The sequence below is a fragment of the Trichomycterus rosablanca genome, chromosome 5 (assembly GCF_030014385.1).
Source record: "Trichomycterus rosablanca isolate fTriRos1 chromosome 5, fTriRos1.hap1, whole genome shotgun sequence".
NCBI lineage: Eukaryota > Metazoa > Chordata > Actinopteri > Siluriformes > Trichomycteridae > Trichomycterus > Trichomycterus rosablanca.
This window is the reverse complement of record NC_085992.1, coordinates 38,631,693-38,657,726: the sequence shown is the minus strand read 5'-3', so window position 1 is coordinate 38,657,726 and position 26,034 is coordinate 38,631,693. Positions and strand designations below refer to the sequence as shown.

General features: G+C 40.4%; 1 protein-coding gene across 1 annotated transcript in view; it reads right to left on the bottom strand.

Moving 5' to 3' along the window:
• pcdh15a (protocadherin-related 15a) overlaps positions 1–26,034 on the bottom strand; it is a 483,603-nt gene that overhangs the window by 301,672 nt on the left and 155,897 nt on the right. The window lies entirely within an intron of this gene.

Genomic DNA, 26,034 nt, shown 5'->3' with positions numbered 1-26,034 from the left:
ATTGACGGCAACAGTCGCAACTTACTGGCTGTAGGGCTAGTACCAGCATCCTTCTGATTACTAGTCCAGTACCTTAACCATGGAGTTAGCCTTGCCCTACATGTGCTTTTTCTCTAGGTCGGATACTCCAGCGAACTGGCTGCTTTAAATTGCCCTTGGATGTGAGTGAGTGATTTAATGAGAATGTGTGTGTAATGCCCTAAAATAGATTGGCACCCAATCCAAGGTGTTTTCTGTCTTGCCTAGAGTTTTCTGATAAAGTGATCCTGACCAGAATAAACGAGTGTTGTGGTGGAGTAAATTTAAAAAGCTGATTTAAAAAAGGGTTCAGATTTACATTTGCAGCATTTAGTTCAAAGTGTGAGGGTTAAGGGCCTTGGTCTGGGGCCCAACAGTGGCAACTTGGCTTAAACAGGCAATCTGATTACTAGTCCAGTACCTTAACTACTAAGAATGCAAGGTTTCAGATTGCAGGGGTAAGTATTCTATACAAGGTAAGTATGTAGGGTGTGTTCCTGCCTTGAGTTGAGTGTTTTAGGTCGTGCCACTAGATACACAGTGACCCTGACCAGAATAAAGCAATCAGTCAGATGAATTAAATAACTTGGTTAGAAAATTAAAAGGAACCCAGACGTACATCTAAAGAATTCAAACTTTAAATGTCTCAAAGTCTGTGTTTCTGATTTCACTATTACTAAAATGGTGTTCGGTAGTGTAAAAGTGTGTGTTTTTACAGCTTTATGGCCTTCATGGTTTACCATAACTGACAAAATCTTTAATTCTGGCACCCAGGTGGCACAGCGGGATATTCCTCTCACACACCAGCGGCAAGATTCTGAACTACCGTGTCTGCTAGGGCGGGATGACCGGACTATGTGGATAGCGTCTTCAAACGCTGTGCAAGGTCCCTGATTAGCAGATAGAGGCGTCTGTGCAGAAGCATGGGTGAATAAAAAATAGTCTAATAAGTCTATAAGGACTGTGCATGAGTCGTCAGAGGCGTGAGCTAAAAAATATACCCTCCTCGAATGCAATCAGGGATCCCCAGCAGAGGAAGACAAATGACTAGGCTAAATCGGGAGAAAATGGGAGAAAAAATGCATAAATAAATAAAAAAGATCTTTAATTCTACAGGGCAAAAGACATCATTCAAAGCAGAAACCAATCCAAAGTCCACCTGAATGGCTTGGAAAATACAAAATGAAGGTTTTGGGGTCACTTAAACCTCATTAAGATACTGTGGTCAAATCTTAAACATGCAGTTCCTGCTCAAAGCTCTCAAAGTGAATGAATTAAAGACATTCTTTAACAAATTAACGCCTTAAAAGTGATGTAAAAAACTGATCACTATTTATTTGAACCATTTGTGATTATTAGGGATGCCAGAGTCTCATGCTACACTCTGCACAATTGACTTCCTATCATTAATGATCTATCAGGATAACAATGCTGTCCAGAACCAGACTATCTATTCTACCAGACTGCTAAAGGATTAACTCCCACCGTGCTGCCCCTAATTTATTTAAACGATTCTTTAGGCCAGTGGTCCCCAATCACCAGGCCACAGATTTTATTAACATCTGTCTGTTCCTCTTGACGTGGTTGACACATACCTATTTTAGTCACGTGATAAGAAAAAAAACAAAACCAAAAGCTAGCTAAAATGAGCAAAAAACTAATGTCTTTGGAGTGTCTTGTTGCAGCAAAAAAAAAGCTCAGAGTTCCCACAGATTTTCCATCATTGGTGAGTATTGTTATGCAGCTGGTCCATGATGTTATATCTTATATGAAACCGGTCCAAGATGCAAAAAAGGTTGGGGGTTCATGTTGAATCTGGGTCCTCTCAAGCAACATTTCTTCCTTGTAATATTTAGGAACCATTTCTTTGCCACGGTTGCTCTTGGCTTACTCATAAGGGTTTTTTTGGTTTTGGAATCTGTATAGTTCCTTTGACATAATGTCTAGTATAGAAACCACTATACTAATAAATGTAACTTGACCATAGATCGAATGATCCTTTAAAATGTTTTCTTCAATTCCACTTATCTTGCTTTACATTTTGTATGAGGATCAGAAAGCATTTAGTACAACAAATACAGTGGTAGCTTGTAACCCAATGTCCCCTAAACTCAAAATCTTTGAAACTCAGTGTCCTTTGTCGAGAAACCTGTACCCTTAAACTCAATGTTTCCCTTAAACTCAACGTGTTCAGTTTTTTTTATTTTTTATTTTATGCATTTTCTCCCCTTTTTCTCCCCCTTTAGAGTGTCCCATTGCACAATTGAATCATGCTTCCTCTCTGCCTATGCTGATCCCTGCTCTGACCGAGGAGATCAAAGCTAACCCACGCCCCCTCCGACACGTGGGCAGCAAGCCGTATGCATGTATGAGGAGTGTTGTGCCACCTAGTGTTGTGTACAGAGAGACACACCCTAAGAGCACTCTTTCCTCATCTCTGTGTAGGCACCTCTAATCAGCCAGCAGAGGTCGTAATTGCACCAGTCTGACAGAGAAAGACCCATATCCGACTAAGTCCCGCCCATCTGAACAACAGGACAATCGTTGTTCATGTGGCCGCTCAGCTACGATATATTCGAGATCCCAGCTCTGGTTGCAGCGTGTGTTTTTACCACTGCGCCTGAGCCTGCCACCTGAGTGTCTTTATATATATATATATATATATATATATATACATATATATATATATATAATATATATATATATATATATATATATATATATATATATATATATATATACGTATATATATATATATATATACATATACATATTTAATTTCAGATTAACATTGAACAGTCGCTTTGTTCAGTGTTTCGCTTGAGCAGTGCAGTAATACGTCATCAAAGTGTGAATATGAGATGAAACTGCATTTGTGTGGAATAACCGTCAGATTCACTCTGATAGCGTCCACATGTACAGTATCTGTGTTTAGCTGGATTTTCCTCACTGTTTCACTTTTAAACTTGTGTTATAACTCAAAGTTCTGAGAAATTGTAAAAATCAGCTTTTATTTCAGTGTTTTTATATTAAATTTGTGTTATTTTCAGTGTATAATTGTCAAAAACAACCCCATTATTTTACATAAGCTTAAAATATATGCAAGTCCACGGGACCACAGAACGCAATAAATGGTTTCCCATACGTCATTATGGGTAAAAAAACAACAACGCCTTTTGAACTCAACACAACTCCCAAAACCAATTGATGTTGAGTTTCAAGGTACCACTATACAAACTGCATTGTTTAATGACATCAATTAACTAACTATTGTAATGTGTGGCATTCCAGCTGAAAGATAATACCCACCTGGTTAGGTTTTTCATAAACTTCATATAAATCATATAAAGTGCTAAGAATCCAATAAATCCAATACACAACTGTAAATTATGTTTACAGCATTTAGCAGATGCCTTTGATTTAAAGCAACTTACATTTATTACTGAATATAATTCAAGCTACTGAGGGATAATGGTGGCAAATTGATAATTACAGGTCCAGTACCTTAACTTGTAAGCTACCACTGCTCGTAATAACAGCCAAACTTTATTTACCCCCAACCAAAGTACATTAACCAAAAACATTTAGCCTGTTTCTGTTTTCCACTTAATAATTAGCTATAAATAAATGCAAGATTTTCAATCCTGTTACTGTCTGATTGACCTACTTTCAAAATAGATAGAAACTTTTATTTTCAATTTCAAGCCAATTTTTCTGCTTTTTTTGTAGTCTACAGCCGGGGGTTTCAGTTCAGGGCTGCAGAAAGTGAGTCAGCCCCGTCACTGCTCCTCATTTGCATTTCAAGATTAAACCTAGTTTAAATACTCTATTGGAAGTTATTTAGCTTTCTCACATTGCATTCACACAGTTCTGTTCAGAGACGGGTAGTAGTGCACTCGACTATTAAAGGTGATGCATATTGGAAAGAGGGTCATTCTCAAATTTAAAAAAAGTACTTTTCACACCCTATATATCCACAGATCAGTAGTTAGAATCACTATGAGACACATTTACTCTGTAGGTACATTCATTAGCCCTTTTATGACCTTCAGCTACCACAGAGATGCACTTTTGAGAGTATAAAGTTGCTGAATGTAGCACATCTGTTGCTCTGAACACTTTTAAAACATCCAATTTATCGGGAAGAAGGGAAGAGAACTTACAAAAAAACCCACTAGTGACCATATATTGTCTTAGTCGTGGACGCTAAACTACACTACAATAAAACCAACATGGTAATGACATGGTATTTGTGTTGTACTGGTATCTTAAACCTTTCATTGTCAATGCTGGAAGGTGATTAGTCGTCCAACCAAAAATATAAAGCCACTTTTTTATTACACTAAAGGAAGATTAACACACAACTGAATGTGTTCCTAATAAAAAGACCAGTTAATTTAAATAGTGTTTAACAATCCCACATATGCTGCTATACCCAAGACACACATGCTAACATGCCACCACCATAATAGTGCCCCTACAGTGCAATGTACTAGTCCACCAGCTAAAAAAAACATTTGTGAGGGTCCAACAAGAGCCTGTTGTCATTGTCTTTCAAATTAGGGTGTATCTAATGGGCCACAGTCAGTAAATAGATATCCACAAAGTGCATCTACAGAGGTGACCAATTAATCGCTCACTCACTCTCTTAACCTCTTATCCAATTAGGGTCACGGGGGGGGGGGGGGGGGGGGCTATCCCAGCTTTTCAGTGGACGCAAGGCACATAGTAACACCCTGGACGGGGCACCACACATACACGCGCACACACACACACACACACCCATTTACCTATAGGGCAATTTAGTGTCTCCAATTAACCTGACTGCATGTTTTTGGACTGTGGGAGGAAACCCACACAGACACGGGGAGAATATGCAAACTCCGAACAGAAAGGACCCGGACCGCCCCGCCTGGGAATCGAACCCAGGACCTTCTTGCACTGAGCCACAGTGCCACCCTGACCAATTAATTTACAATCCCAATTCCAAAAACATTGGGACAATGGGAACTATGGCCTGCACCACCTCTACACCAACCAAAGAGCATTGCAGACTGTTATGTGCCCCCTGACACATATAATTGATACCAAGAGGTAAAGTCGTACAGAGGCCCACGCTATGCTCCTTAGAATCATCCAGCAATGAGGACCCAATTCTAGCTCCCTTCAGTCTTCCCCCAGGCACAGCCAATTGTGCCTATTGAATATGCTGCCAGGTAAGCCATAACTAATCATGTCTGTTATAGCACTTTCTATTTTCTCTTAGCTTAATAATCTAAGTACTTACAATACAATTTTATGACTTATAAATGTTTGAACAAAGTATGTTTCAATAATTTAGTGAAAGAATAAGTAAAACATGTCTGGATGTGGATATAAACAGTGTACACAGCCCTGTTATCAAGCTAGGCTTCTGTGATGCACTTTAAATCCAGATTGTGAGGGGATTGTGAGGTTGTGAGGTTGTTCTCTTGCTTAAAGGTGACATTCCTCTTTATCTTTAGCAGACTTTTTAAGGTTTTGGGCCAAAACTAACTATTTAGAATACTATTTTAAATATTTAGAATTGTTCATATTTCCCTCCACCTTGGCTAAAGTATAATGCTGCCACCACCATGCTTCACTGCTGTTATAGCGTTCTTAAGGTCATGCTCAGTGTTGTTTTTGCGCCAAATATATCTTATAAAATTTAGCATTTTTTATGTAGCCGGGCTTGGATGTTTTTTTTATGCCACCCTACTGCACAGCCCAGGCGTATGAAGAATACAGGAGATTGTTGTTACATGTAGTACAAAACCAGCATTTCCCAGAAATCCTTCAGCTCCTTTCTTTTGCTGTAGGCCTCTTGGTAGCCTCCCGGTCCAGCTTTCTTCTTGTCTTGTCTTCAATTTTGGAGGAACGTCCAGTTCTTGGTAAAGTCACTGTTGTTCCATATTTTATCCACTTCACACTTCTTCACAGATACTGTGTTCCATGATATATGTAACACCTTGGGAATTTTGTATTCTTCTTTTGGGTGATAGTTTCCAACGGTGAGATTCATTTCATGCTTTGTAAGCTCGTCGTGGACCTCGGCTTTTGTTGTAAGATGCAACTGAGTAAGTGTCAAGAAGATTCTACTAGAAGAGCTGAACTTTATATGGAGTTAATCAGAGTCACTTAAATTGCTGGCAGGTACTGACTATTATTTAACATGAGTTTTAATGTGATTGGTGCATTCTGAACACAGCCATAATCTCAATTCTAGAAGGGTGTGCACACTTATCCAACCACATTTTTTATGTATGTATGTATGTATGTATGTATGTATGTATGTACTGTATGTATGTATTTATTTATTTATTTATTTATTTATTTATGTATTTATTTATTTATTTATTTATTTATTTATTTATTTATTTATTTATTTATTTATTATATTTTAAATTAATTTGAATTCCTTTATTGTTTATATATATATTTTCCCTCTATTATTTATATTATATTATGTATAAATCATGTATTTATATAATAATAATAATAATAATAATTATTATTATTATTATTTATTATATTTTAAATTATTTTAATTCCTTTATTTTTGTATATTTTACTCTGTATTATTTATATTATATTATGTATAAATTATGTATTTATATATTATTATTATTATTATTATAAATAATATTAATAATAATAATAATAATAATATTTTTTATTTATTTATTTATTTATTGGACAGATTATAGGTGTCATTAAATGTGGAAATAAAATGAAATTATTTCTCAGTATGATTTTTACAATGACTTCCCATTTTAACAGTGGTGTGTAGACTTTTTCTATCCACTGTACATGTTCTTACGGGCGTGTGCTTTACACCTTTCACAGTTGAACTTTCTTGTTTCCAATACTTTGTGGTATTAAACAATGAGAAGAACTGTGCAGTCAGAGTGATATACTGTAGTAATGGAACTGTAGTGTGCTTGTATAATAGCTGATGTGCTACTCCTTTCAGAACTATCATAAATATCTCACCACTATCGGGTGACAGGCCCCTACAGTGAGAATAGGTAGATCATAAATCAATAGCATAATTAGCATGAAAGCTCATTGCTCTTCTTAGATAATTACGCTTCAGGGTTTTTTTTTCTTCTGTAGAAATGAATGCCATCTTCTCTAGCCCTTACACTCAGCTATACAACAACGTACTTCATCACCTTCACACATAATAACCATAAAGAAACACTGTTTTCATTCATTTCCTACAAGACATAAATGTAAATGTAAAAGATGAGATAAAGATAAACTATGAAAAACACTATGAAAAACAAAAATTAATTACTTAAAATTACATTAATTAACTTCTTTATACACACACATACTATATAGAAAAAAAACTGTATTGGGCCACCTAAAGATTACACCTACAAAAGCTTTACTGATATTCCGTTCTAAATTCACAGGTATTAATGTCGAATGGGTCCCCTTTTGTTGCTATACCAGCCTCCACTCCTCGGGACAGGCTTTCTACAAGATTCTGTAGTGTGTCTGTGAAAATTTTTGCCCATTCATCCACAAGAGAGATTGTAAGGTCAGACGCTGATGTTGGACTATACACCGATCAGCCATAACATTAAAACCACCCCCTTGTTTCTACACTCACTGTCCATTTTATCACTTTGTAGTTCTACATATAATTACTGACTGTAGTCCTTTCATGCTGTTCTTCAATGGTCAGGACTCTCCCAGGACCACTATACGTAGAGTAGGTATTATTTGGGTGGTGGATGATTCTCAGCACTGCAGTGACACTGACATGGTGGTGGTGTGTTAGTGTGTGTTGTGCTGGTATGAGTGGATAAGACACAGCAGCGCTGATGGAGTTTTTAAACACCTCACTGTCACTGTTGGACTGAGAACATTCCACCAACAAAAAATCTTCAGCCAACAGTGCCAGTGGGCAGCATCCTGTGACCACTGATGAAGGTCTAGAAAATGACCAACTCAAACAGCAGCAATAGATGAACGATCATCTCTGATTTTACATCTACAAGGTGAACCAACTAGGTAAGAGTGACTAATAGAGTGGACAGTGAGTGGACAGCTGTGTCTGATCCACTCATACCAGCACAACACACACTAAAACACCACCACCATGTCAGTGTCACTGCAGTGCTGAAAATCATCCACCACCTAAATAATACCCTAGGAGGGTCCTGACCATTGAAGAACAGGGTGAAAGCAGGTTAAAAAGTATGTAGAGAAATAGATGGACTACAGTCAGTAATTGTAGAACTACAAAGAGTAAAGTGTAGCTAAACCCACCATACAGATGAACTGTGGGTATACAATTCCATTGCATCTGGATTTTCTAAACAGTACTCAAACCAAAAATATAAAGCCAACAACACCCTGTGATCATGGTATTTTCACAGAAAAATAAATAAATAAAATAAATACACAAATAACAATAATAATATTAATAGTAATAATATCTAACTCTATGTCTAACTATATTTTAGACCTATAGGTGCTAAAAGGGTGTGTGTTCCTAATAAAAACACAAGTAGGTTTAAACAGTATTTAAATATACTGTGAACATGGTGTCTGTCTGAAAACTTAGTTAGCTGCCTAGCTGCCTACTGCCTACCTAGGCAGCTGCCTAAGTAGAGAGGATTTTAATATTGATCCCTCGTTATTTAGTCAGATTATCGCTTAGCACCTCAGTAGGTTTTTTAAGGTATCTAAGAATTTAGACAGCACTCTTCTCAGGGGGGCGCATAGTGTTCCTGTGTGGAACTGGACCCTGTCCCTGACCAGGATTGTGCTGTTTGTGAAATGTCTACATGGTTGCACAAATCTATGCATGCACACGTTGACTCCATAGAATGAATAATGATGGGCTGTGGTAGCTCAGTGGTACTAGACTAGTAATCAGAACCCCAGAACAGTAAAGTTGACACTGTTGGGTCCCTGAGCAAGGTGCTTAACCCTCAATTGCTCAAACTGTTTTCAGTCATAAAAGTAAGTTGCTCTGGATACAAGCGTCTGCTAAATGCCGCAAATGTCAGTGTCGGATTACAGAAAGCCTAAAGTCAGTGATTGAACACCAGCACGATGCTGCAGACAGCATGTCTTTAACACAAAAGCAGCAGTGTGGATGGACCTACACCGACCACTCTCTGTTCTCATGGAGAGACCGAATAAAGATCATGACATGCTCAATACTTCCCAGTCTGACTCACACTATTAACCAAGTTCAAACTGATGGAGATAGAACAAACAAAGAGCACAACTGAGGCTTCAAAGCGTACACCTACGTCATTCCAGAGCTCATCCAGTCCGTCCCGGGCAACAGCGTGATTGAGCTTAATTGTGTTTGATCTCAGAGGGTCCATGAGGCCAAAGCAGGCAAGTCAGACAGCGGACAGACGACTACAAAAGAGGCAGTGTGCACTCTGAACTTTGCTCTGGCTGGCTTGGGATGTGGGGCAAATCAAACGCTATTAAAAAGGGACTCTCTTAAGGCATTGTACTGCATACGGACGTTATAGCGGTACACTATATGGTCAGAAGTATTTGGACAGTTGACCCATTTTCAGCTAACAGCAGCCACTATACTGGGAAGGCTTTTCACAAGCCCAGTCTGTGGGAATTTGTGCCCATTCAGTAATACAAAGGAGCATGTGTTTGGCTGGGAACTGATGGTGGTCAAGAAAGCATCGGTTGTTGTTCCAGTTCATTCCAAAGCTGTTCAGTAGGGCTGATGTCAGGGCTCTGTGCTTCTTTCTTTTTTATGCACCCCCCCCCCCCCCCCCCCTTTTCACCCAATTTGTGTAGCCAATCCACTGCTGGGGACCCCGATGGTGTCCAATGTGTCCACCAATCCCTTCTTATTCTCCCATACTTCAATGGATTTGCACGTGAGGTCGGCTTCATGTACGGACAGCCATGTCTGTTCACTTTCTGTACAGGCAACCTGGGCAGCCAAGGTCCTTACACATGATTGATAACCCCACCCTTTAGTCCAGTCTTTCCCACCCAGCAGACTGGTAGCCAATTCTGTCTGCTGCAGGCATTATCCAATTGTGTCTGCTAGAGGGCGCACAGTCAACCGGTAGAACTTGTCATCACGTCTTTAAAGACCTTGCTTTGTCCACGGGACACAGTCATGCTGGAACAGGGAAAGGGCCTTCCCTAAATGGTTGCTGCACAGTTGGAAGCATATAATTTCCTTTATAAAATTGATTTACACCAATCAGCCATAACATTAAAACCCCCTCCTTGTTTCTACACTCACTGTCCATGTTATCAGCTCCACTTACCATATAGGAGCACTTTGTAGTTGTACATTTACTGAATGTAGTCCATTTGTTTCTCTGCATGCTTTTATATAGCCCCCTTTCATGCTGTTCTTCAATGGTCAGGACCCCCACAGAGCAGGTATTATTTAGGTGGTGGATCATTATCAGCACTGCAGTGACATGGTGGTGGTGTGTTAGTGTGTGTTGTGCTGGAATGAGTGGATCAGACACAGCAGCGCTGCTGTAGTTTTTAAATACCGTGTCCACTCATTGTCCACTCTATTAGACACTCCTACCTAGTTGGTCCACCTTGTAGATGTAAAGTCAGAGACGATCGCTTATCTATTGCTGTTGTTTGAGTTGGTCATCTTCATCAGTGGTCACAGGACGCTACCCACGGGGCACTGTTGGCTGGAAATATTTTTGGTTGGTGGACTATTCAGAGAAACAGATGGACTACAGTCAGTAATTGTACAACTACAAAGTGCTTCTAAATGGTAAGTGGAGCTAATAAAATGGACAGTAAGTGTAAAAACAAGGAGGTGGTTTTAATGTCAGATTGATGGGTGTATTACAGCCGTTAACAATTGTTGTGGCTGGGACACATGAATTCAATAATTAGAAGGGATATGACAATACAGTAGTTCTGTCCATATAGTGCAGATAGGCTTTTTAGATGCACCCACACGCACACATACAGCTATACGTGAGCGTTCATGCACGTTGACGGCATCTCTGCAGCTCGGCCGTAACCTTTTCACACTAATAACTAGGTGTAAACATGCTCTCAACACACTACGGCATTCCTGTTGTCAATCACAGCCTTTGCTTGATGCCTTTCAAACGTTCTCTCCGTCCTGTGAAGTCTTCCGTATCATTTATTATCCATGTATCATTAAATTACAGCCGATCAATTAATTACACTTGTAACCACTTGTTATTAATCACTCGCAATATCTATGAGAATATTTATGATGATGGACAAGGCAAGGCAAGGCAAGGCAAGGCAAGGCAAGGCAAGGCAAGGCAAGTTTATTTGTATAGCACCTTTCATACACAGTGGCAATTCAAAGTGCTTTACATAAGGAAAAAAAAATTATTAAAAGCATTAAAACATTCCTGAGATCTAGAATCTCAGAAAGACTTCTTGCAAACATTTAGTTACAATTAATAGAGCATGAAATTCAAACAAGAGAGATTAATTAAGAACATGAAAAATTTAAATAAAATATTGTAAAATATACCCTACAATTACGGTTTTTTTTAAAATACGTTTTAAATACGAAATTAAAACAGGAGAGATAAGCAATTAAAACATGAAAACTAAAAGACAATATAGTAAAATATACACTAACACTACGCTATAAAAAGAATTATTAAGAGCATGAAAAACTAAAAGAAATATGGTAAAATGAGGGTAATAGCAAAAATTTCGAACTCAATCATAGGCACAAGAAAAAAGAAAAGTTTTTAACCTGGATTTAAACATTTCTACATTTGCGGAACATCTAATATCTCCTGGCAGGGGTAACCTGGGAAATTTAACTGGCCTGACACAATGCAACAACAAACACAGAAGGGTTTTGATGGACTGTGTTGTGACACATTCACCTCATCAATTTGAACCACAGTTGCCCTTTTGTTGGTCCGAACCAGATGCCATAGTGTTCATGTCTCCTGTCAGCGGTCGTGGCTTATCCCTCCTCGGTCGTGGCTTGTACCAACCACTGTTGGTAGCTACTCACCATGGCTGCTTCTGAGCACCCCTTGTTATTTTGGAGATCCTTCAGCTCAGTGGTCTGACTATAACAATTAAGCCCTAACAAAGTCACTCAGGTCTTTATGCTGCCCAAATCTGCTGTATTCAATATGTGCACTATGCGTAACTACCATCAGCCCAACATATAATATTTCTCTGATCAAGATATGCACAATTGTGACCACAGTTTTTAGCCTTCGTTGTCAATCACATCCTTTGCTTGATGCCTTTCAAACGTTCTCTCCGTCCTGTGAAGTCTTCCGTGTCTCATGATCACAATCATTTATTATTCATGTATCATTAAATTACAGCTGATCAATTAATTACACTTGTGACCACTTGTTATTAATCACTCACAATATCTATGAGAATATTTACGATGATGGACAGGGGGAACCTGGGAAATTTAACTGGCCTGACACAATGCAACAACATACACAGAAGGGTTTTGATAGACTGTGTGTTGTGACACATTCACCTCATCAATTTGTTGGTCTGGACCAGACGCCATAGTGTTCATGTCTTCTGGCATCAATTAATTTTGGCCCACACCAATCTGTCGGCGGTCGTGGTTGGTCCCTCCCTAAACCACTGTTGGAAGCTATTCACCACAGCTGCTTCTGAGCACGCCTTGCTGATTTGGAGATCCTTCAGCTCAGTGGTCTGACTATAATGAATAGTCACCCAAGTCTTTATGCTGCCCAAATCTGCTGTATTTAATACATGCACTACATGTAACCATCAGCCCGACATAATATTTCTCTGACCGAGATATGCACAATTGTTACAAAATATAGGCATTGTTCTGCACATTTTTTAATTTGGGAGGTGCTCCTGATGTTTTGGCTAATCGGTGTATTACATTACATTTTTATCCAAAGCGACTTGTCTTGTACGGCAAGCTGTAGACTAGTGGTTAGGGTACTGAACTAGTAATCAGAAGGTCTCTGGTTCAAGCCCCACCACTGTCAGGTTGCTGCTGTTGGGCCCTTGAGCAAGGCCCTTAGCCCTCAATTACTTAGACTGTATACTGTAACTGTAATGTAAGTCGCTTTGGATAAAGGTGTCTGTAAAATGATAAAAATTTAAATGTAATTATGACCAAAAAGAATTTGAGCAATTGGGGGTTAAGGGCCTTGCTTTAGGGGCTCAACAGTGGCAACCTGGCAAAGGAGGGGCTTGAAGAGACAACGTTCTGATTAGTAGTCCAGTACCTTAACCGCTGAGCTATCACTGTGTATAACTCAAGATTCATTTATTCACTGTTTGTTTTATCACCTCTTTAGATGGTTGCCAGTCCATCACACACACACACACACACACACACACACAACTCTTACTAAGGGCAATTTTAGTAGCTCCAGTTGTCCTGACGCCTGTCATTGTGGGTAAAATCCGGTACCCATTCATGACACATGCACTTGCATGTTTTTGGACTGTGAGAGGAAACCAGAGCTCCCGGAGGAAACCCACCCAGACACAGGGAGAACATACAAACTCCACACAGAAAGGACCCAGACCGCCCCACCTGGGAATCGAACCCAGGACCTTCTTGCTGTGAGGCGACAGTGCTACCCAATGAGCCACCGTGTCACCCTACCCAGAAAGTAATGACACATTTAATATGGTATATGATTTATGATATAATATGGTATATGATATGATATATGATATGGTATATGCTGGGGATTAGAACCCTGGACCCCAGCAAGAGTGGGCTGGTGCAATTTTACCACAACGCCACCTTTTTTTAGTGCTTTCCAATTTGTTAAATGAGGTAAATAATAAGAAATTGTGCAGCAACATTTGCAGAAAATTGGATGTGGTTTGGGACACCAAAAACAGTGATTCTGATTCAGTCAAACATCAGAAAAGCCGAATGTCTTTTGACAGGTGTGGCTACTTTTAATTAAACTGCCATGAATATAACCATAGTGACATCCCACTATTTGTCTGTATAAGCTATAGGGTAAACTAGTTCTTCAGCAGTTTGCTCACTTGTCTGCTATTATGGGTTGAAAGGTGTATAAAAATGGGCATTTTGCAATTTCATATTCATACATTTTATAGATCTTGGTACTGCACAGATATGCAGATGCACAGCAATAAGTGACCTGTGTTCAGAAGTTAAACAACTGTGAATAATCAGATTTTATGGTCTGAAGTCATCTGAAGGAATTCCACCTACAGCTACGTCCTTCAGAGCCCTCTGAATTATTGGTAGGATTAAGTACTTATATTTCACACTGAAGCCCTGCCTCTCTGTCCTTTAGCTAAGCTTTCAATAATAGATTTATGTATTTGTACGTCAGACGGAGTGTTGTGTTTGGACTTGAATAATGAATAAATTAACACACCGGTCAAGATGTCCAAAGGAATATTAAAGTACAGAAACATTTAATGACTCGTACCAGAGAAGCATGTTACATTTGCATTCCCTCTTTAAAATCTATAAGATTAAGGCCGTATCGCAGGGCCGACAGGGAAGCTGGACAACCTGGGAGGGAGTTGCCAACCGAAACATCACCTGGTCAGACCTGTGGAAGATCCCGCAGCACATATTCAGCACATATTGACAGGCTGTAAGATTGCGCTCTCTCAGGGATGCTACAGGTGGCGCCACGACCAGGTCCTGAGAAAGCTAGCTGAAGTACTAGAGGGGTGTCGGCAGGGCAGCAAAAGGCTACCACCAGCAAGGAACCACAACCACATCAGCTTCGTTAAGGAAGGTGGGGAGAGGAAAAACATCAGGCCAAAAGAAACACCTAGGCCCTTTTCTCCCGATCAGGAGTGGAACATGATAGTTGACCTCGACAGGCAGCTCCACTTTGACAAAAGCCGTGCTCCTTATTGAGCTCACAATACCAGCGGAGGAGGGGATGGAGAGCTGGCTGCTGAGTGCTGGGAGGCTGGCTGAATGACTACCATCTACCCAGTAGAGGTGGCATGCCGAGGCTATGTGGGGCTGTCAACCATACGCCTCATGAGGGTCGCAGGAGTGAACGGAGGGAACCTAAAGAAAGCAACTAAAGAGCTAGCAAAGGAGGCTGAGAAGGGGAGCTTTTGGCATTGGCTGAGGAGGAGAGACAAGTGCTGGGGAAAGAAGAACTAACCCCAAAAACAAGCGCAGCGGGTAACACCTATCAGCTGCAGGGGGTGTCAGGGAGACGTCCCTGTCACTGCTCCGCCGCCAGGAGACGTTCCAGGATTAAAGGAGTGAAACGTCAATGAATGGTGGTTCCTGGCTGGTGACCCTGCAGCGGAAAACTACATGGGCACCCGGAGGAGGTGCGACTGGCAGTAATGCCCAGCAGGCATTCCATCTTCCTGTGTATTTACTAAAAGAATAATTACAAAGCCGGACAGTGCAGTATGCCAGTTGGAGGCTGACTGGACTAGAGCAATGCCAAACTGCTAATGGACACTGCCTTATATTCCATTCCATATTGAAATAAGCATCATCAATGATTAAATTCAGCACACAATAAGGAGGCAAAAGATACTTTCATGGCAGGAAAATCAATTTTAATCAGCCGGTGATGAACAGCTCCCAAAAGTGCAGTAAACCCGATTAATCAAGAACTCCCATTTGTAAAGGCAATAAATATCAAATAGATTGGAATAATTAAATGCAGGATGTAAATAATGTACAGTATATGCATTAAAGTATGGGGATACCTGATAATGTGTTTGTTGGACATTCCATCCTGCAGCTCCTCCACTGTTTTGGAAGGGCTTTTTGATAAGATTTTGGATGGATGGATGGATGGACAAATAGATACATACATACATACATACATACTTTATTGATCCCGAAGGAAATTTTAGACTGTATCTGTGGGAAAGTGTGCCTAATCAGACAATAAAGCATTTGTAAGATCATTGATCGACGAAAAGGTCTGGCTGGCAATAGACTGCTGCTATAAAGAAAGATATCCTTTATTTGTCATATATACATATACAGATGTACAGTACAATGAAATTCTTTCTTCGCATATCCCAGCTGGTGTTGGAAGCTGGGGTCAGAGCGCAGGGTCAGCCAACTTACGGCGCCCCTGGAGCAGACAGGGTTAAGGGCCTTGCTCAAGGACCCAACAGTGGCTACATAGCAGAGCCTGGATTTGAACCGCCAATCTTCCGGTTGATAGCCCAAAGCCCTACCCACTAGGCTACCACAGGCCCCCACAGCCTCCACTAACCCTTTAAGTCTAAAACCAACAAAAGTGCCGCTCAGGTGGCAAAGCAGTAAAATACACTAGCACACCAGAGCTGGGGTTTCGAATACATAGTATCCAATCTCAGCTCTGCCATCCGGCAGGGCTGGGCGCCTACACGAACAACAAATGGCTGTTGTTCACAGAGTGGGATTAGCTGGACCAGTGTTCCTCATAAATGATGCAATTACAACCTCTGCTGGCTCATTGATGGAGCCTGCGCAGAGTTGGGGAATAATGCTGATCAGGGTGTGGCTCTCCGTGCACAAGGCTGATCCACATATGAACTCGCCTTGTGCAGGTGAAAAGATGCAGTCAATACTGCACACGTGTCGGAGGGGCCGTGGGTCAGTTGCAAAGCTCCTCAGTCAAAAGTGGAGGGATGTATCGGTGGAGGTGAAGAGTAATGCAATCAGGGTCATTGGATACGACTAGATTAAGAGAGAAAATTGGAGAAAAAAACAACAGAAGAATTTTTCCTCAAACCTCATTTCACACGACCATCAAACAAGTCATTGCAAACCATTACAACAATCTAGTTAACATAATTAACATTCAAATGTTCCAGAACTTTACACTTTTCTATATTTTTACCTAACCAAAGTAGAACAATACTGTGGCTAAAGAGCCACAACTAAAACAACAACAACTAACTACTAGGTGGCCAAAAAAACGGAAACCAACAAAAGAAGCCACCTTAAATCACAGTCCAAAGTGGAATGGTGATTTTATTTATTTATTAATGTATTTATTTATGTATTTATTTATTAGGATTTTACCATCATGTTTTACACACTGTGGTTACATTCCTGACAGGACAGGTAATTACTGGTTACACAAGATTCATCAGTTAAAATCTTTAATGTCAAACACAGTCATGAACAATTTTGTATCTCCACTTGCATGTTTTTGGACTGTGGTAGGAAACCCACGCAGACACAGGGAGAACTCCACACAAAAAGGACCTGGACTGCTCCACCTAGAATTAAATCCAGGACCTTCTTGCCGTAAGCCATCATGCAGCCCAGTGGAATAGTGAAATAACAGATAGACGAGTGCATTACTTGGATAGCGGGTATCACACTCCACACACTGGCCCAAAAAAAGAAAACAGGAACATCTGCCTTAAGGGCACATAAGCTTAAACTGTCCCCAGCAAATGTCAGAGATCTCAGGTAGTCATGCACTCGCCCTTCAGGGGCATCAGCAAAACTCCTGACCACGGTGGAAAGCAGGAAAATTAGATAAAAGAGAACAAGTAAAAACTGCATCAACACAACATAAATTCTGGGTCCACCAGTGTGTGATGAACTACAAATAATGTTTAAAATACACAGGCATAACATTATGACCACCTTCCTAATATTGTGTTGGTCACCCTTTTGCTGCCGAAACAGCCCTGACTCGTCGAGGCATGGACTCCACTAGACCCCTGAAAGTGTGCTGTGGTATCATCAGAACCAGCATTATCTTCTTCAGCAATTTAAACTACGGTAGCTCATCTGTTAAATCGGACCACACGGGCCAGCCTTCGCTCCCCACGTGCATCAATGAGTCTTGGCCGCCCGTGACCCTGTCGCCGATTTACCACTGTTCCACTACAAACCGGGAACACCCCACAAGAGCTGCAGTTCTGGAGATGCTCTGATCCAGTCGTCTAGCCTAGCATTTTTCCTGCTTCTAACACATCAACTCTGAGGATAAAATGTTCACTTGGTGCCTAATATATCCCACCCACTAACAGATGCCGTGATGAAGAGATAATCAGTGTTATTCACTCCACCTGTCAGTGGTCATAATGTTATGCCTAGTTGGTGTATATATTTTCTGCATTTCTTAGTTTCTTAGGACTATAACAACAACAAACAATTAATATTCTTTACTAGTGCACACAGTATTTTTAATGAGCCTCTACCAAACAGCTGAGATGATCACGAAAATGATGCAACTTTTCATTGATGGTTGTTCAGCTGCTAGCTTCAAGCTGGCATATAGGTTAGAAAGCCTATTTTCTTAAAACCAGTGTCATCTACTAATATATTTGAGTTTAACACATGCTAACAAAGTAGTAGATATGGCCCAAACAAAATTATTTAAATAGTACTAAGAGGTGTCGCAACACTGAGTACCTAGGAAAGAAGAGTCAAGAATGTTGGCATATGAACCGACAGTGAGCACAGGTGACAAAAAGGCACAGACACCATACAGCACAATGCCAAAGAGCCAAACAAGAACTACACTGAATTAACGCTGATCAGACTGATCAAAGACTGTCTGATTACATGAAAAGTCACCAACAGACCCCTGCACCTCAATGCCCCTTGATGGCCATAATGGCAAAGCCAGTGGGCATGATTCTGCAACCTGTGCCCCCTGCCAATCTCCACTGCTGCTCGACCTGTTACAAGGTCATTTAAAACACGATGGACTTATTATCAGGGCTTGTGTGTGCTACTGTTTACTCCTAGACTTTCGACAGTGAACACATTTACAGTTAAAGCTGATGAGACGCAGAGACTGTCTGATTACATAAAAAGTCACAGACAAACAACTGTCCCTAAATGTTCCCTGATGGCCATAATGGCAAAGCAGGTGGGCATGATTCTGCAACCTGTGCCCCCTGCCAATCTCCACTGCTGCTCGACCTGTTACAAGGTGATTCAAAACACAATGGACTTATTATCAGGGCTTGTTTGTGCTACTGTTTACTCCTAGACAGTGAACACATTTACAGTTAAAGTTGATGAGACGCAGAGACTGTCTGATTACATAAAAAGTCATAGACAAACAACTGTCCCTAAATGTTCCCTGATGGCCATAATGGCAAAGCAGGTGGGCATGATTCTGCAACCTGTGCCCCCTGCCAATCTCCACTGCTGCTCGACCTGTTACAAGGTGATTCAGAACAACATGGACATATTGTCAGGGCTTGTTTGTGCTACTGTTTACTCCTAGACTTTTTACAGTAAACACATTTACAGTTAAAGCTGATGAGACGCAGAGACTGTCTGATTTCATAAGTCATAGACAAACCACTGTCCCTAAATAATAATAATGGCAAAGCAGGTGGGCATGATTCTGAAACCTGCACCCCTTGCCAATCTCCACTGCAGTTAAACCTGTTACAAGGTGATTCAGAACACGATGGGCCGATTGTCAGAGCTTGTGTGTGCTACTGTTTACTCCTAGACTTTTGACAGCAAACACATTTACAGTTAACTAGAGGACCGCTTACAGGGCAGAAATTGGGACTGAAAAAATGTCCCACTAAAAGTAATTGAGGTATTTATTCTAAACTATTTACTGCCAGTGCTTGTCTAAGAATACTGAACGCCTGTTTGCTCAATCTTTTTTTTCCCCCCTAACTGTTAGCAATAACTCCAGCCAAGATAGCAGAATTCTCTAATTATAAAAGTGTCTAGATACTTTTGGCTATGTAGTGGATTTAGTACTATTTATAGATTGGATTAGGCTATTTGTTTTGAAAGACAGTTTTAATTTGGAGAAGCAGCTCAAATGGATGCTGATTGTACAGAGCAGAGGTGGTCAAACAAAGGAAGTGAAGCTTTTACCAGCTCATCCATCTTATCTAACTGAAGAAAACAGGCCACAAACAGCCTTAATAAAAGTGCTATAAGCAAAGACCTACATCTAATTAGGACTAGACCTTTCATCTAAAACCAGCATTATCACAAACTCAGTCCAACTGCATCACAGACAGAACAAACACAAATTAACGGACCCCTGAACATGTCATTTTAAACCATTAAAAGAAACTTTGTGCATCAGTGTTATTTCTGATGCAGAACAAAGACAAATATTCACGTTCTGAAATACAAGATCTATACATTTAATACACATAGAATATTAAAATGTCTTACATCTTCCCGCCATCCTATATGTACCTCATTCTCGGCCAAACTTAATATAAAAAATAATAGAATCAGAATCCGGCTTTACTGGCCAAGTATGTTCACACATACTAGGGTTGGGCAGTATTGCAGATTTTCATACCGTCATACCGCCTTCAGAAAATACCGTAGGGGTTCGGACAAAAACTTTACAGTGTACAAACTTTACACTGGTTAGTTTTTAGTTAAAGCTATTTCTTAAAAGTGCATGAAGCAGAACGCTGATTAAAATGCATTAAATGTTGTAATAGTTACACAGTGACTTGTACGATTACTTATGCCTGGATTACAGAACTGAGTTCTATACGGTAAAAAAATATTAATGTAAATGTTAATGTTGTGACGACGGTGATGTAAAACAATGTAAAATAATTCAAAGTCCAAACATTTGAGTGGGGGTTTAATGAGAACGCTACTTTAATGTCACACAAGCTCAGTGCAAAACAACATAAGCACAGCCGGAGACGATCATTTCTGATATCTTCCCTACACACTTGCTCCCTATGCCCTAGCAGAGTACACTTAACATTCTTAAAGGGCCAAACAATTTATTTGTAATTCACATTACATGACAGGTGAGACGTTAGAAAACGGCATTCTTTTTTTTTCCCTTTTTTTTTTTTAGGAAAAATAGTTCGTGTGAATTACAAGGGCAGGAAAAACTACGGCAGACACAAAAGTCAGAACAGGGGACGCGGCGTAACGTTATTATTACTTTTTGCTCCGTTTTCTCAACACTTGTGCTTGATTTACACAGTTACACGCATGCACGTGCTTGTGTTTGTTTATTTCCGGTTGAACTCATAGAAAATGCTGATTTCGGAAAATTTAAATACGACCCGTTTTTCAGTTTCTGCTTGTTTGTTATTTGATTTTTGATCTTGAAACGAAAAACGAATAACACCCCGTTTTCCAATATTGTTTTTTGAAATGAAAAACAACCCGTTTTCTTGATTTTTAACTTTGGGAATTGAAGTGAAAAACGAATGACCAAAAGTATACGGACCGCTTACCTCACAGCTAACACTAGCCATTGTGGCTTTTCGCTTGTCTCTCTGTGTTATCACCTTAAACAGTGAGCACCCCCACAACCAATCAGTGAGCTCCACCTGCCTACCACTCTCACCCCTCCCTTACCGTGGATGTACAAACATTTTTAAAATACATCACCATTTTTAAATACCGCGGTATACCAAAATACCGTCATACCGCCCAACCCTAACACATACAAGGAATTTTTACACAGAAGATCGCAATGCACAAAAACACAACTCACTATCTCAGACACACATTCACACATTCATACCTGCAAAGTAAACATTACCATGTGCGATTCACATAATGGGTTATAAGGTGCAGTTATTCTTATGTGCAATAAAGAAAATACATAAATAGGATAGTAGGATAAATAGTAAATGTGAATAGACCAGTGTATGGAATGATGTGTGACAATTCAAGTCTTTATTTTTAAAGACAGTCACAGACAATTTAGTATCTCCATTTATCCTGACTGCATGTCTTTGGACTGTGGGGAGGAAACCAGAGCTCCTGGAGGAAACCCACACAGACACGGGGAGACACAGAAAGGACCCGGACCGCTCCACCTAGGAATCGAACTCAGGACCTTCTTGCTGTGAGGCGCCATTGCTACCCACCGAGCCATCGGCCCAACATGTGTCATTACAGAAATTAAATGGATGAACAGTTGTGTGCATGTATTATGCATGAACATTTATGTTGTTTGTCTGATCCAGTAACTCTCTGTTAAAGTTAATGTTGTAATTATTATGAAGTTTGGGATGTATCACCAAATTAGAGTAAAGAAAACAGGCCAGCAAACAAACATGTCCATGCAATACAAATCATACCTTTTTTTTTTCCATACCTGTATCGCTCTGCTGACATTTTGACTTGGAGCAAGGGTTAATCAGAATGTGCAGTACATAAATACATGAATAGGGTAAATTAGGGATCAGTTATTGCTTTTATGTCAACATTTTCCAGCCTTACAGATATGCCTCTAATTGAAAAATAAATAAATATATATGCCATTTGTTTTACTGTTTGGTTGTTTCACTTTGTGGTTCAAACGCTTCAGACCACTTTGCTCTATAGTCTTCGCAATCTAACCCTTGTCAAAGTCGTTCAAATGCTTACCCATTTTTCTTTCTTCCAACACATTAACTTTAAATACTGACCTGTTGCGTGCACACACACACACACTTGCCATTTTTTACCCATCAATCTACACCTAATCAACCATAACAAAATGAAAACATTTTCAGAGTTTGTTTAAAAACTAATCATAAGTCAAAGCTTAATACCCTTCATGACATACTTTGTAATATACTTTTGGCAGCAATTACAGCTGCACGTCTGCTTGGATACATGTCTACAAGCTGTGCACACCTGGATTTAGGCAGCTTACCCCTTTCTTCATGGTAGATCCTCTCAAGTACTGTCAGACTGAATACCAAGCATCTGTGCCATCCTCACATAGCTTCAAGAATCTTTGATGAGGTCTGGGTCAATTTAATGCTGTTTTGGTCATATCAGGCATTTATTTGTCATATATGCATATACAGATGTGTATATATACGTATATGATAGATATATATAGATATATGATAGATATAGATATATGATAGATAGATAGATAGATAGATAGATAGATAGATAGATAGATAGATAGATAGATAGATAGATAGATAGATAGATAGATAGATAGATCCCAGCTTGTTTGGAAGCTGGGGTCAGAACGCAGGGTCAGCCATTGTACGGTGCCCCTGGAGCAGGAGTGACTTGCTCAAGGGCCCAACAGTGGCTGTATGACAGAGCTGGGATTCAAAATCTCAACCCTTCAGTTGATAGCCCAAAGCCCAACCACTAGGCTACCACTGTCCCATGTGATCATGTGATTTAACCTGTCACCCCCGTCTAAGTTTACATGTGATTTGGACCCGTATTTGGCAAAAAAACATGCTTTTACTACGGTTGATAAAGTGCATCATATCAAATAGACATAGCACATACACTGATCAGCCATAATTAAAACCACCTCCTTGTTTCTACACTTACTGTCCATTTTATCAGCTCCACTTACCATATAGAACCCTGTTCTTCAATGGTCAGGACCCCCATAGAGCAGGTATTATTTAGGTGGTGGATCATTCTCAGCACTGCAGTGACACTGACATGGTGGTGGTGTGTTAGTGTGTGTTGTGCTGGTATGAGTGGATCAGACACAGCAGCGCTGCTGGAGTTTTTAAATACTGTGTCCACTCACTGTCCACTCTATTAGACACTCCTACCTAGTTGGTCCACCTTGTAGATGTAAAGTCAGAGACGATCACTCATTTATTGCTGCTGTTTGAGTTGGTCATCTTCTAGACCTTCATCAGTGGTCACAGGACGCTGCTCATGGGGCGCTGTTGGCTGGATATTTTTGGTTGGTGGACCATTCTCAGTCCAGCAGTGACAGTAAGGTGTTTAAAAACTCCATCAGCATTTATGTGTCTTATCCACTCATACCAGCACAACACACACTAACATGTCTATAGTCTATATATAGTCATATCAAAAACCTGTAGTATGACAAATATGCGTATAATGTCTGTCTATCTCCAACAAGCCCTGTAGATATAAACCTATTAGTACAGTTTTATAAAGAGTAAAAATGTTTACTGAATAATCAATAATTTAGGACTGATTTTATCAGTCCTGTACTCTGGGATGTGGTGCAGGATCCACCCAAGCAAGATCAGTGTGACCAAGCCTGTCAGAGTAACATCTACAGTATATGAAGACTCAAAGTCCAGCACAAGAGAGTACCATAAGTACTCAGTCCAGGTAAACAACACAGCAAGAGCAAAGAGATGCTCTCAAGTCAGGCTAGATGCTTTTTTGTTGATCAAACCTCACCCCAGCAACAGATAGGAGACACACACACACACACACACACACACACACACACACACACACACTTGTACTATAGGATATAAAGAAGCATCAGCAGCAAAGCGACCTGAGTAAGCAATTGACAGACCTCCATCAAATCCACAAAAGTGCCAGGTACTGAAAAAATAATCCCACTTTCAAAACATTCTGTAATTACATTTCCCTATACACACATACACACGGGTTATCATTTAATGGCATCACACATCACTTTATCCTGGTGGATACAGCGCCGTCCAGAACCACTGGGGGAAGGGCTACACTTCAAACAGGTTGGTAATCCACTGAAAGACAACAAACAGGGACAGTTGTAGCCTAGTGTTTAAGGTACTGGAGTAGTAATCCAAATGTTGCTTGTTCAAGCCCCACTACTGCCAGGTTGCCACTGTTGGGCTCTTGAGCAAGGCCCTTAACCCTTAATTGCTTAGACAACAAACGACAAACCAGGTGGTTGTGTGTTAGTGTGTGTTGTGCTGGTATGAGTGGATCAGATACAGCAGTGCTGCTGGAGTTTTTAATTACCGTGTCCACTCACTGTCCACTCTATTAAACACTCCTACCTGGTTGGTCCACCTTGTAGATGTAAAGTCAAAGATGATTGCTCATCTATTGCTGCTGTTTGACTGTTTGAGTTGGTCATCTTCGAGATCTTCATCAGTGGTCACAGGGCGCTGTTGGCTGGATATTTTTGGTTGGTGGACTATTCTCAGTCCAGCAGTGACAGTGAGATGTTTAAAAACCCCATCAGCACTGCTGTGTCTTACCCACCCATACCAGCACAACACACAAACACACCACCACCATGTCAGTGTCACTGCAGTGCCGAGAATGATCCATCACCCAAATAATAGCTGCTCTGTAGTGGTCCTGTGGAGAGTCCTGACCATTTAAGAACAGCATGAAAGGGGGCTAACAAAGCATACAGAGAAACAGATGGACTACAGTCAGTTATTGTAGAACTACAAAGTGCTTCTATATAAGTGGAGCTGATAAAATGGACAGTAAGTGTAGAAATAAGGAGGTGGTTTTAATGTTATGGCAGATCAGTGTACAGTCGCTTTGGATAAAACTATTGGGTGACTGTTTTTATTTTTTTTTTCATTTCAGTAAATTAATAAAGACGTTAATTCAGTAAAACCACTTGTTTTTGCAAAGTGAAAAGAAAAACAAAAAAGAAACCCATGCATACACAGGAAAAGTTTTATACAGACAGTAGCCAGACACTGGACTTTAACCTGGGCCCCATGATCTGTGCAACACCAACAACACCTGCTGTGAAACTGCCCCGAAGGTAAACCAAAACCAATCTAGATTGTCAGAATAGGGATGATGAAAGAGGGGGAAAAAATCACAGTCTGTGCGGGTAGGAATAAAATATGGGTCACTAAAGCAGTGAGGTACCAGCACTACACACTATGCTACCTTGCTGCCCTTGACCCAAAAGCCAATTTTGGTATATAGTAGTCACCCCCTTATTTGCTGATTTGCTTTCCACAGTTTGAGTAACCCGCAGTTAACCACAGATTGAAAATCATCATCATCATTATCATTATCATCACCATCATCATCATGTATGTGGTGGCAACAGGGAAAGTGAAGCAGCCCAGGCATTTCTGTCCCGTGGGATCCCTAGACGTTCCCAGGCCAGCTGAGAGATATAATCCCTCCAGCAGGTTCTGGGTCTGCCCTGGGGTCTCCTTCTCATCAGCCGTGTCTGGTATGCCTCCAGGAGGCATCCTTTCTAGATTTCAGAACCACCTCAACTGGCCCCTGTCCACACAAAGGAGCAGCGGTTCTACTCTAAGCGTCTCCCGGATCGCTGAGCTCCTCACCCTATCACAGAAAATATACCCAGCAACCCACCAAGGAACCAGAACCACCTCAACTGGCCC